Here is a 14,561-nt window from a genome sequence, read left to right as displayed (position 1 = left end):
ATTTAAATATTCATATTTCATTTTAATATATAATATTTTAAAATATAAGAAAAACAAAAATTGCTATTAGCATTTATATAAAATTAGAGATGTCAGCTCGAGAATAAAATATCACGTAATTTAACAATTAAAATAATTTGATTTATATTTTATAAATATTATTAAGTAGAATGTGTCTAAATTTTTTACCAGATAAGTAGATCAAGGAGATGGATAAACAGGAGCACCTTCCTAATGTTTACAAGCACAAATCCTGAACAGTTATGCTGCTGATCTCTAATTAAAATTGAAATTTTACTTCAATAATTTATTTCGTTCTTTGATGCAAACTTTATTATGTATATTATCGAAATGAAACTTCAATTTTAATTTGGAAAACAACGCCATAAATTAACTAAAAAAATACATCTAAGATTTGTCCCATAAATATGTGTTTCCTAGGTGCTACTCCCACCTCTCAAAAACCAAGCAGCTTACATAACTATCAGCATTCACATGTTATACATAGATGGATTTTCATGTTAGACAAAACTAACAGGAAAATTTTGAATTTACAACATGGAGGAGAAGTTTCCTCCTTAAATAAGCAGGCTCTAATTTCCCATCATTTGAATTCAACAAGCAAGCGAGCTCCAAGTTGATGCAAGAAACTACACATCAACTTTTGCTACCTTAGAAGAGTGTCCCGTTAATGAGATCAGTGTAAAGAACTTGAGTGTACAGTTTATGATTGCTCAACATTCGAAAGCATATCATTCCTTTTATTGCATGTATGGTTAGAATTTCCTATGCTTCATGCAAGTGGTTAAACGCAAATGTGAAAGCACATGCATCATTCATGCATGCCACTTTAACAACGTCCCAAGTTGATACCCTCTTTAGGTAATATACTAAGATGCTCAAGTCAAGAACCTCCTTCATTTGTTTGTGTATCCTGGTTAGCGTGATAAGTCACAAGGGCATGTTCAGTTACTTCATCTGCAAGTGCAGGAGTAATCTTTGTTTGAACTTTAGCCACCTGAGGATTGTCCTTGCTATTTAGGGCTGCATCTTCAGGATACTTTTGATCTAATTTTGATGGAGCAGTGTCCCCTATATCTATTCCTAGTGAACCACTCACTTTTTTGTTGGTCATTGGCAGCAATGTCTTCGGTAACAGGAGCAATTTCATATTCAGATACCAGATCCATGAATTCATTAAGCAGTCTATGCACTTTCCTGTTTGATGCCATGGATGGAAGAATATCTTCAATAAGGAGTTTGTGTTTCCTCATTCCCTGCAAAGATATAAAAGGGAAACTTCAGAAGATGAGCTCATCATTTTGTTTGACATTCACAGCAGTTCTGTTGGTGAATAGTAATTCCAGCATCATCTTTGCTAGGATTTTTAACCATTTTTTTCAGGATAAATAAGGGAGTTTAATTTATATGCAATGTCAATATAAATTTTTTTACACAATCAACCCTTCAGAATTCATGATCAACTTTTAAAGTAATTATTGTAAAAATCAACAACTTTACCATACATGTCAATTGTGATTGAATGACAGAATAAGAATTCTTTACATCATCAGTACATACAGTATTTACTCTAAATAAATATATGAAAGTATAGTTAGTCAGAGCAAAAAGTGAAAGTTTGAGGGAGAATGCTTTGATTGCTTTCCCTCACTTGTGTCTCCCCTTCATAGATTCATAAACTCTCCCAGACAAGGGTATCATTCTTTTCCCTTCCATTCCCCTTATCACCCCTCATCCAAACATACTCCAAGAGTAGGAAAAGTTTCAGCTATAATGGTGTGCAATTCCACCATTGCTAGCTTGCACAATTTTAACATGTGATAATAATACAACAAAGCTTCACACAAAATAATTTTATTATGTGTATGATGACAAAAAAATCTTACAAGCACAAAAGGATCCCATGCACTCTTTGAATCTGAAGATGCTTCTCCAGCCATCCCCGTTGGAGGTCCAAGGAAACTCTCAGAGTTCTCGTAATCGAGATTCATCTGCTTCTCTGCAATCATTTTATAATCATTGTTCAGTCTACAACTAGTTCAAAATCACAGACCAAAGAGTGTGATTGAATAATTAAAAACTATTAGAAGTTAATATTTATAACTGGCTGATCACATGCATATGAATAAATGTATGTTTGGCAACTTTCTTGATGAATTCTTCAAGAGTGAAGACCAATACACATAGTTAAACTCAATCCATTCAACGAGAGATGATCATGCAAATTATATAATTGGGATAATCACAGACCTACCCTGAGGTTAGCAGTAATTACACCTAAATCCTACTTGTCTTAGAACTGTTTTCTAATTGGGATAATCACAGACCTACCCTGTAGAGAACTGTTTTCTAGTTCAGTTAGATTCAGTTTTCTGTGATGAACCGAACCATGAACAAGCCTAGTTAAAGTGTTAGAATAATATAATAGGTTAAAAAATAGAGAATGTAAGCGTAATTTCTGAATCAAGTAGGGCCTAAGTGTAATTGTCTGTGACCTCAAAGAGAAATCAGTATAATTATCCCTAAATAATCTAAGAATCATAGGTACAAATCATGTTGGCATAAATAAAAAATTAAGTGCCAACAGTGAGATGCTGAGACGGACAGAGCAAAAGATAGAGCGCTCACAGTGGGAGACCAAGTCACTCTTTGTCTCTTTATAAGAACTTTTTTGTGGGAGACAGACAGCATGCATGCTTCATGCAAGAATGAGAAATGCCAGAATTGCATCTGGAGAATATAAAAAAGAAAAATATAGTAGATTAATACCTAGCAAGAAAGTGTACATAGGACAATAGGCATTGCCGATATTCTTTGGAGGATTCCAAAGCCAAAGCAGAGGCCAACTGAGCTTCCAAGTGAGCGCGTGTCTGCACTCCATCATCAGTCAATCTGTATCAAAACACTCATGTTTAGAACTGTTCATGTAAACATTAGGACACTACCAAGAAAAGGAGTATCTAGAAGAATAAAACTACAAAATGTGAGACAAGGGCCCTAGAGGACTAGTATGTTCTGTCTTCCTTCTATACAAAAATATGAATACATAAACAATAATTATATCTATTTCCAGATTCATTGGTGTTTGGACATATGATTTGTATTTAATATCTTTTTAGCATGCTTAATATCTATTTTAATATCCTTTTCATCCTTGCATGACTAATATCCCTCTCCTTCCTTACCCACTTAAATCAATTTCATACAATATCCAATAGCATTTTTCAAATCAAGAAGACAGGAACCAACACTAACTTAAGACTGTATCTAAAATAGATGCCAATAAATACACACCTAGTCCAGCCTGGCTTCCGTGCCAAATATTTTCTAACATCAACCTGCAAAGCAGCAAGTTCACCACTTTGAATTGAGCCCATACTCCAAGAGCTGGCAAAATTTGATGCAGGGAAGCAGTCATCTGCAACCCTTAGCCAACACTTGAGACTCATGTCAAATAGGAAAGCTTGACGAGTGGCCAAAACGACAAGAGGAGAACCAGATTTTGATAGCCTTGCAAATATAACTTTAATAGTGCCTGAAAAAGAAAATATAAAAAATCATAGAAACCAAAGCAGCTGCAGGCAGAAGCTCACAGACTGTAATAACTGCTCCTATAAGTATGACGCATTGACTATTCTATATCAACTGATATCTAAGTGGGTGAAACTGCAAGCCACTGTAGGAAAGCAACTATCTTTTCTCCGGTGATCTTTTGGTATTCAGTAAATAATTAGGATTATTCAATTCAAGGATGTGCTTTTGTACTCTTAAGTGACTAATGACTAATGTGGTTCAAATCTTTTTTTTTCACGTGTGCAGAGGGAATGCACACTAACAACTTGTACAGAGTTGGTAAGTGCAAAGGAAGGAGATTCTTTCTATGATTGAAAAAAAATGGACAACAAAAGACGAAATAGTTATTTAAAAATAATTTGCAAACATGCAACAGTGTAACTTTTCAATGCTAGCTTGTACAAACTTGCTACAAAAAGGCATAAAACATGCAATGAAATCCACACAAAGATAATTTTAAAATATTAAAGCATGCGATGAAATTTCAAAGTTTATACTATTTTTAATTTTTAACTTGTTCCAAACATTTATGCTCCAAACAACAAAAATGAAAAAGAAAATAATGATATTAGAGAGAGATGATCTGGTCTCTAGAGGTTGTTTTGTCATAATAATATGAAGAAAATTTAATATAATGAATGTTAGGTACAAGTACAATGACAAAAGGCAATGATACAATATATCAGAAATGATAACAACAATAAAGTGGTGGAAAGTAAACCAAATACACGTCAAGCAACTATTTACCTGAAAACATCCATCTTCACACCCAACTGCCCCAAAATTTGCATTTCGAGCTAAAACAGTGACTTTTCTTGATATCCTATCAGACCAAAGTGTTTGAGGACCCCTTGTGCAAGCAATTTCCGTTTCTCTCATCATGGACGTATTCCCTATTCCTATAATGTCATTCACAGCATGTTCTCTCAGGCGTGCTTCCAAACAAATAGGTGAAGTATCTGCCCCACTTTTGTAGTCAAATACCCTAATGGAAAGAGTAGCACAAGAAGCAGACAAGGAACCAGTAGTCGTGGAATTTCCCAACTGCTCAACATTGATATTTCCATCTATGCCAGAAGAAGCTGGAACTTTCTCAATCCCTAGGCTCTCCAAAACTATGGCCCGAGCAGTAACCCCAGAACGTTCTTTTAAATCTGATTTCCTGCCAAGTGCACCACCCAATGTACTTGCTCTTTTTTGGCTTTCATCATTAGATACAACTCAAATGTTACCCATTCTGTGATCAGAATGAGAGGGAAATCATGAGCTTGGGACTGAACTACACAAGAAATGTTTTCCTGCTGAACAGGCACTCCAACTGCTTCTGGAATTATTCTTTTTCTTCCATCAGGTCGTCTATATTCTCTTTGCTTGACAGGGTTAGAAATTCGGGCAGAGGCGGTAGCGTTGCTTAACCCATCACCAATAGTACCTCCACTCTTCTTACAATCATCAACTTGAGGCTCAGCTTTCTTTGAAGCAATGTGCACATCATCATAACCTTTTTCCACTGTCTGGTTTTGTCGGACATCAGAAACCACTTTTTTGCTTGGCAGAAGCTGCTTCTAGTAATAACTGTGCTGCACTCTCTGCTTAGTTCGCCTCATGACCTCTCACATCGCCATAGCGATTTCGCTTCAACTCATCTAGCTCAGCATCACTAAGTCTCCGTCCAAGTTCTTTCACCTCAAAATGAAATGTAGCCACAGATTCATCCAAGGAACAGGCAAAAAGTGAATATCCATTAGGGCTCCTGTTTCAAAATGAATAATAGTAACAATAAAGCAAAGTCATTCAAAGAAATAAAGAAGTCAAACTAATTAAAAAATGAACAACATTCAAACTACATATATAGTGCAGCCAAAGATGAATGGCATACCAGGATAAATCCACAACACTTAGTAAAGAAATGCTTAGCAACAAAGAGAGGACAGGGACTTGCAGTAGTCCATACAGTTATAGTTCGATCCTGACTTCCGATGGCAATAACATTGTAAGGCTGTGGCTCTTTGCTTCCTGTCTTGGAAGCACCATTGGCCCACCCAACATCCACAGACTTCACTTCTTGAGCATTATAGAAATTCCTTCTAAACATTGAATTGTTGAACTTGACCACAATAATTGGAGCATTATGTCCTAAGAAGTCAAGCGTTGCAGACCATTCCCCTCTCTCAAGTACAGGGGCAGAATGCCTTGGTTTCTGGAAACCATGAGTAGTGGTGACAAAATGCCCACAGGGAGACCATCCAAGACGCCTGAAAAAGGTAGACCCAAGCTGAAAGGAACACAGTTCAATTAAGAAATAGAAATTTTTATTGGTCAATATGTTGGTTTTTTGGAGGAAATTATAAAAAATAGAAGAGAGAAGAGACACAATACGTATGTGGAGGAAATAGAATTATTTTATTCTAATTCAAATTGTTCTCAGTAGCGATACAATAAATAACAAAAGATAAACTAATTAAATAACAAGATATTAGTAAAATAGAATATTAAAACTAACTTATTCCTTAAAGATAAGAACCACTTATTGACTAGGTTAATCCATTAAAAGTGACTTACTCCTAAAATATAGGAAACCAACTTATTTTAAAAACTGAAAAATAAAATATTATGCAGTTACAAAAGTATATCTTCAACACTCCTCCTTGCTTTTGGAACTGCAAACTCCAATTCTTTGAGTTCAAGTTTGTTGATAGGTAGTGATTTTGTAAACATGTCAGTCAATTGATCTTTAGACTTGTAGTAAATTAAGTTCACTTCTCCACTTTGTTGCATCTTTATCAAATAATAAACCTTGATGTTGAAATGTTTAGTCTTCCCATGACACACGGGATTGTTTGCAATAGCAATGACTACTTGATTGTCAACAAAAATTCCAGTTTTGTTCTTTTGAGAAAATAGAATGTTTGACCTTGTTTTAGTGAGATACATTAGACATCCAATCAAGCTCCCATAATATCCTTCATCAATGTTATCAACACCTTCTTCCTTGTTGAACTTCACATTTTGATTCATTGGTGTGCTAACAGATTTACATTCCTCCATTTGAAACCTCTTCAAATTTTCTTTTGCATATTTCCTTTTTTTAATGTTTAGCATTCTTTCAAGATGGCAATGATCAAGTCTCTTGTGCCAGAGTTCCGTGGGTGTGACTTGAGTGAAATAGGTTGTATGCCCCTCCTCTACTGGATCAAATAAGAAGCTTTTACCTTTCATTTTAACCCTTAGAACTTCCCAGTCAAAATTGTCATAGATAAAGTAATGTTGATGTTCAAAGGACACTTTAAATCCCTTTTTAATCAATTGACCTACACTTAGCAAGTTTTGGTCAATGTTAGGTACATAAAGAACATCTGATATTAATTTGATACCTGAACATGTTGAAATTGCAACAGTTCCTTTTCCTTTTACTGAAATATAGCCACCATTCCCAATTCTGACCTTTGAGACATTAGTTGGCTTCAAATCCTTGAATAGAGTCTTATCATATGTCATGTGGTTTGTACAACCACTATCAATCAACCAACTTTCACTTGATTCACTACTCAAGAAGCATGTGGCCACAAACAGTTGATCCTCCTCTTCTTGATTAGCAATCTGAGCTCCCTCATCATGATGATTTTTGTTGGGGCAGATCACCGCTTCATGCCCTATCTGGTTGCACTTGTTACATTTTGCATCTGGTCTCCTCCAACATCTGAAAGGTGCATGACCTTTTTTGCCACAATGCTGACAAGGTGGATAATTTTTCTTTTTATCTTTATCTTTGTTTTGGTTGTTTGCACTATTTTCGCTACTTGCTGGTTGATTCTTCTTGAAAAAATCCTTTTTGCTTTCATCAACTTCATGATGTTTGGCGGGCAAAGCACCTTCGACAACACGATCTTACCTCATCAACCTTCGCTGCTCTTGAGCTTGCAGGGCATGTAGCACTTCTGCCAATGTGATTTTCGACAGATCCTTTGTGTTCTCCAATGAAGCTATAGATGCTTCATACCTCTTCGGCACCGTTACCAAAATTTTCTCTACAATTCTCGAATCAGCAAAATCACTTCCCAACAACTTTATCTTGTTGGCAATACCCAACAATTTGTTTGAGTATTCTTTGATTGTATCTTACTCTTCCATACTTTGAAGCTCAAATTTCCTCCTTAAATTCAGCACTTGCATGCTTCGTATTCTATCATCTCCAGCGTATTCCTCTTTCAGATAATCCCAAATTGCTTTGGGTGATTTAAGAGTCATGATTCTGATGAATATCATTTGTGAAACACCAGTGAACAAACATGATCTCGCCTTTGCCTTCTTCATCTTTCTTTCCTTGTGATTTTTAATTTGGACCATGGTGGGATTTTCAGATAGCGGATATATTTCATAATCCTCTTCCACAACATCCCACAAATCCAAAGACTCCATGTAGGATTGCATTTTCACTTCCCAAAGATCATAATTCTTTCCATCAAAGATTGGAAGAGTTATGTGAGAAAAACTTGCTTCACCTTCCATGGTAGAGGTCCCATAAGAATAAGGCTCTGATACCAAATGTTGGTTTTTTGGAGGAAATTATAAAAAATAGAAGAGAGAAGAGACACAATACGTATGCGGAGGAAATAGAATTATTCTATTCTAATTCAAATTGTTCTCAGTAGCGATACAATAAATAGCAAAAAATAAACTAATTAGATAACAAGATATTAGTAAAATAGAATATTAAAACTAACTTGCTCCTTAAAGATAAGAACCACTTATTGACTAGGCTAATCCATTAAAAGTGACTTACTCCTAAAATATAGGAAACCAACTTATTTACTAAATCCTATTTTAAAAACTGAAAAATAAAATATTATGCAGTTACAAAAGTATATCTTCAACACAATAGATTTCAAAATAGGAAACTTTCTGATTTAGTCCAGTGACCATCTGTTCTATGAGCAAGACTCCAATCACAGTTTTATTATCAAATTGACTTGCTATAAAAGATCCAATAGGATCCCATGCAACCCCCTTAACCAGACTTGTGTGGCCCCTCAGAACAGCAGTGCAAATACCATTGCTCATGTTCCATATATGAATAGTGTTGTCCAAACTCCCACTAGCTAATGTGGAGTCATCAGGAGACCAATTAAGACCCACCTACTTTATGCATGGACATATAGATCCCAAGCTAATGATGCTCTCGTTAAAAAATGTGAAAATGTTTGGATACATAAGGTGATGAGAAAAAAATAATATATGGAGGACAATTTAGATGACACAATTGGTTAATTTAGATTCAAAGACAAATGAGAGTTAATAGGCCGAAACATGAATGCCTGTTGAAATAGGAAAAGCATTTGCATTACCAGATATGCAACGTGCCCTCTCAAAGTCAAAGCAACTTTCCAGTATTCAATATTCGGTGGCTCTCCACTGCCAAATTTCGTGGTTCCCAAACCGGACTTTCTCTCGTGAACTAATATTACCTGATCATCAGACCCTGCGCAACATACCTACCATGCTTAGCCCACCTAACACAGTTAATAGACCCAAAACGATCCCGCAGGGTTGCAAGAAGCCTCTGAGAAGACTCATCATTTCCTATGTCCCCAGACTCCCCACAAACAGACTTCATATTCCATATTCGAACCTGCACAAAGCACAGACGAGGAAGGTGATTATTGGAGAATCATTACTATGGCTCTCAGTATCAATTTCTCCCATCACCTAACTAGCAATGCATCAAACATCAGAGCAACACCCTTTTGCCTAATGAGTTCAGCAACATCACCAAATTACATAAAGTATCTCATTCGTCAACAAACAAATTAAACATTAATGCACAACAATGGTATGACACGTCCCTGGACACAGGCAAAACAACGGCAGACCGAAAAATTCAAATTCATCATTAAATTGAGACTCTTAATACAAAGGATGAGAGAAAGAAGCCATACCTTGTGGTCACCACCACCAGTAGCAAACCGGAGCCCACCAGGTTGAACATCAATGGAGAAAATTTGCATGCCCTCATGCCTAACCCAGCTAGGTTTCTCAGCGATCTTCTTCCAAAAATCTGTTTTGCCTCCCAAAATAACTTTTTTTTTTTGTTCTTTTTGAAGCAAATTCAATACATTTTTCTTTCCTTTCCCAATGGGGGAGTGGAGGAAGCTGAGAACTTCACCAACTCAGTTCAAAACCCACGAGATTCCTACAAAAATTGATGTTACTTAAACCCACGAGAACAAAATTGATGGAGTGAAAACAAAATGGTATCAAAGGGTGCTTTACATACTTTTTTATTCAATATTAATTCAAGCACGATTTCATAAAAACCAAATTTAGAAAGAAGAAAAAGTACGGGTGTGGTTTAAATTTATTAAAAATTTATAAGACCTTGAAAAAATCAATTAAAGTTGCAAGATTCATGGAAGGCAATATGCTCAACCTTAAAAAACAAGATGTTTACATAAACAACACCAGACTTTGACAAAGTTTAGCCTTCCATAAACAACAAATAAGCAATACCATTAACATTAACACATGTAATACAACACAACATTTTTATTCCATGACTTAGAGAATATATATGCAGATGATCACTGGTATTGCTTCCATTGAATCAGTTATCAGATAATATTTGGTGTACTATAATACATAGAGATTCAGTTTTTGCTCCTGGAGATTTGCTGCTATTGAGCCTTACTTATTTTGCAGACAGAAGTGATATAAATGAATTTTCTTAAGGTGTAAACCAATAATGATACAGGCAAAGAAGCACTCATGACTCAACATTAAGTAAATAATGTGACACCCTCTATCCGACTTACATATAGTTAAGAAAAATATATAAAAATCTAGAATTTAATTAAATAAATTTTATTCAAATCGCTTAAACAAATTCACGTGGATAAAAAGGTCACATTTGATTCACTGTTACCAAATAAAACTTATTAAAAATATTTCTAGCTTAAAACAAGGTCATTTAAGTTTACAAAAAAAAAAACTCAAGTTAAACAACGGAATAAAATAAAGTAAAATACATGTTTGGAACATCATGCAATTAAAACAAAAATAAATGTCTCAATATTACATCCTATCAGAGTAGTGTCTTAGCGTCCTCTAGCACGAGGTTCTTTAAAGTCATTCACCTAGTTATATGCTTCCAAGAACACAAGGTTCGAGATCATCACATGATCCAAATATAAACAACAAATAGGGAGTGAGTTATTACATTTCTAAATAAAATACAGATAAACAAAGGCATAAGTGTTAACTTATTGACAAGTGCACCAATTCGTCCAAGTAGTAATTTGAAACAGTAAGACCGATTATTGCTTCCACAGGAATTTTGTTTGTAAATTAAACAAACTATACTATTCTAAGCTATGATTGAGTAGAAAAACAAACACTGGGAGTGGCGAAGGATCGTGAACGCAGGAGTTAAATATGTTGGTGGCTTCTTACCGAAACTACTCTTGATGCAATATAATTAATTTTTCTCTATTTAATATTACTCTAGTTATCACCCACATCTAGTATTATACTCTAACTATGATTCCTCGCATGAGAGAGCCTAATTATCCTAATTTCTTTCTTAATCCCTCAAGAACTAAATTAGTTGAGCCGCATGACTAATGGAGATGCATAAACTGACTAAGCAACCTCAACTATCCCTAGCAATGAAGCATTTAGATGTTCTTTCTGGTTCTAAGGATCAAAAATATTTTCCAATGCCTAAACCCTAAACATATATATATGGGTGATCAAACCAAATACATGTGAATAAGCACAGAAAGATACAATGAAAATTGGAAATAACATTAAATAAATAGTGAAAGTCATTACATAAAGAGAGTTTAGTGGAAAGCTCCCCAACAATGGGTGGTTTAACCTCTCATTGACAATGAAATGCTTAACTATACAAAAAAAGGATGAAAATGTGTGGAGGAATGGAAGAAAGATGGGTGTGGGGATAGTTAGTGGCTCCCAATGGTTGCCTTCTTCTTCATCATCGAGCTTTAAGTTTTTATGTTGTGCTCCCCATCAGAAGTACCCATTTTTCCTCTTATTTCTCACTTAAAAGTCATCCTGATGTGAGTTTTTGCAATATCCGCACTAAGCGGCTTCCTCACGTGACTTCAAGCTCTCCAAGCAGCTTTCTCATGCTAAGTGGCTTTAGCGCGCTAAGCGAGCCTGGTGCGCTAAGCAAAAATAATTAGGCTTCAACTTCTCTTTCAATCCCTCATTTGTATTTCTGCAAAACAAAAGCCACCAAAATAATATAAATCTAACAATTTAGGCATCTACTACACAAAAACTCAGAAGATGCCAAAATTCCAATGATTCACACAAAAAAGAAGCAATAAAAGAGGAAAAAATCGATAATTACTATATGTCTCAATTACAGAATATGTTTATGCACATTAGTTATCAATAAGCAAAATACATTATAGAAATATAACATAGCTCAACTTAATACAATCCACATCACTTCACCACTTCATCATTTAAAATTCATTTTCAATCACCAATTACATTACACATAAATCACACACTCGAGTCAAAACGTAACAACACTCACCAATTTTATAATAAATAATTCACAGGCGTTATGCAACAATTATACTAAGGCATATATACAATGTGATACCATGTCAATGAAAAATTACACTAGGGCACTTATGAGTACATAAAAGACACGCCACACAATGGGTATGTCAGGTTACTCTCACTAAGTAAAATCATAAAGTGATCAGTCAGGATCACTCTGCTTTGCGAGAAGCCGAGAATGCTCCAACCATATGGGATCAACATAGGCTTAAAGGAGCACTCAAACCGAGTGTCTTTACCCCAAAGGCCTAGACTCTGAAGAATCCGTTAAGGCCTCACCTTCCTGATTCAAGTCCAACCCCTAAAATAATTTTTGCACGCAAACACTACTTATGAACTATACAATACTCACAACCTCACAATTATTTTCAATCACATTTAACACATTGTATTACAATTTAACACTTCAGGTTCCTAACTTGGAATCCTACACTTTCCTTTTAACACTTCACGCATAAACACTCTTCTCAAGGTAAACACCAATAAGGTTATTGTATAATTCACAACTCACAACACAAATATTATCACATCAAGTATTAATCACACACTTATTCACTACCATGTCCCATGTCCACAATTTAACATCTCACAATTCATCACATATTCAATTTATCACTTACACATAATTTCAATCACAATTTCATGATCCCAATATAGCAATTTATCACGCTAATATAGTAAATCTTGTCCAAAATATAAACAACTTATACAAAAATGTTTCTCAATCATATTAGAATCAAAGGAATCGAAATCATAGGTCAAAACACGAAAATACCAAGAGCACTCAATTTATCAACCAATTCGCATCAGGACATCAATTGATCCTCCAAATACAACAATCTCGTAATTATAATAATAAAGGAAGAATTACAATACAGTAAACATCCCAAACTAAACCCTAATTTGATCCTCTAAGGATCCCTACACATGTTCATTTTAACCCCAATTGCGATAAACTTATCCCTTACCTCTAAGCGGGCTCACGTGTGTAGTCTGACAGTGATAGCGGTGTTTCTAGAGGTTTCTTAAGATTCCTCAAGCTTTTGCTCTGGTTGCTCTGCTAGGATTTTCAAGCGTTAGAGAGAATGAGAAGAAATTAGAGCCTTCATTTCACTGTCTCTGTGCGAGGGATATTTATATCACCATAGAGACTACTTCCCGAATCCCAATGGTAGAGATATGCAAAAATGAGTTCCGAACCTGGTGCTCAAATTTGACTATGATCCAATGGTTAACGAGTCCAAGATCGTAGTCTTACTAAGATAAGTTTGGATGTATAGTAGAAAAAGAGATCTCTGTACGAGGGAAATTTCTCTCACTAATGATATTATTTCAGAAATTCCAACGGTGAGAATGTGCGAAAATGAGTATCGAACCTAGTGTTCAAATAGCACGATGATCCAACGGTTAAAGAGTCTATGATTGTAGTTTTATTGTGATAAGTTTGAGTGTATACGAGAAAAATGGATGGTTTTGGGAGAAAGAGAATGGAAAATGAATTTGAGAGGAAGAGAGAATGTAGAGACGCATCGTAAATGTAAAAAATGACTTAATAAAACATCTTTTTATAAAAATGAACTCTCAGCCTATTATTTACTTTATTTTTCTTTATTTTATTATTTTATAAAAATGAACTCTATTCTACTCTCTATCAAATAAATAAATAAAACATCTTTTTTATTTTCTAAGAACATATATTCATTTTATTTACCTTAAAACCATTATTTTAATTAATAAAATTATTTCTCCTTATTTATTTAATTACAAAAATCTCATTATTTTCCTAAAACTCTATTTATTTTTAAATAAAATCTTTATTTTTAATTTATTTTACGACAAATGGGGTGTTACAAATAGTAAGTTGAGACCAATAGGACTCCTAACACTTTGTATACCATTGTTCCATATCAAGCCACCAAACACTAAGTTTCCATTGCTATTCTTGAAAGGAAAGAAATCAATCCTGAAAGTTATATTCTCCCCAATTTTCCAGAACTTCAATTCTTCTAGTGTAACTTTAACATTCTCACCAGATGGATTTTCAACACTTGCATGATACATTGTTGGTTCCTCACCATAATAACTATACGATAAACCGATAAACTTCCATTCAAGTTGGAAGATAACATAATACTTTCGCTCGAGAGCTTTTCTTGGTGCTTTCATCACTGCTACACTCGTCATCATCCTTCACTTTGTACCGTGACACAAACACATGGGGAGTTGTGCATTTCTTCAAACTCATTTCTGTACAATATGCAATCATTAAGACACACATGAATCTTCTGGTACTCCATACCCATCAGACAAAGTATTTTCTTCGTCTGATAGTAACTTTTTGGCAATGTGTTTTCCTCTGAAAGCATATCCTGCAC

At 34.9% G+C, this 14,561-nt stretch overlaps 1 pseudogene; it reads right to left on the bottom strand.

Moving 5' to 3' along the window:
- Positions 1–423: 423 nt before the first annotated feature.
- Positions 424–14,247, bottom strand: LOC100786862 (protein HIRA-like; annotated as a pseudogene).
- Between the last annotated feature and the right edge of the window lie 314 nt (positions 14,248–14,561).

The sequence above is a fragment of the Glycine max genome, chromosome 11, assembly GCF_000004515.6.
Source record: "Glycine max cultivar Williams 82 chromosome 11, Glycine_max_v4.0, whole genome shotgun sequence".
In the NCBI taxonomy this organism is placed as follows: Eukaryota; Viridiplantae; Streptophyta; class Magnoliopsida; order Fabales; family Fabaceae; genus Glycine; species Glycine max.
Note: the sequence above shows the minus strand (reverse complement) of the source record. Positions and strands in the feature narration are given on the sequence as shown.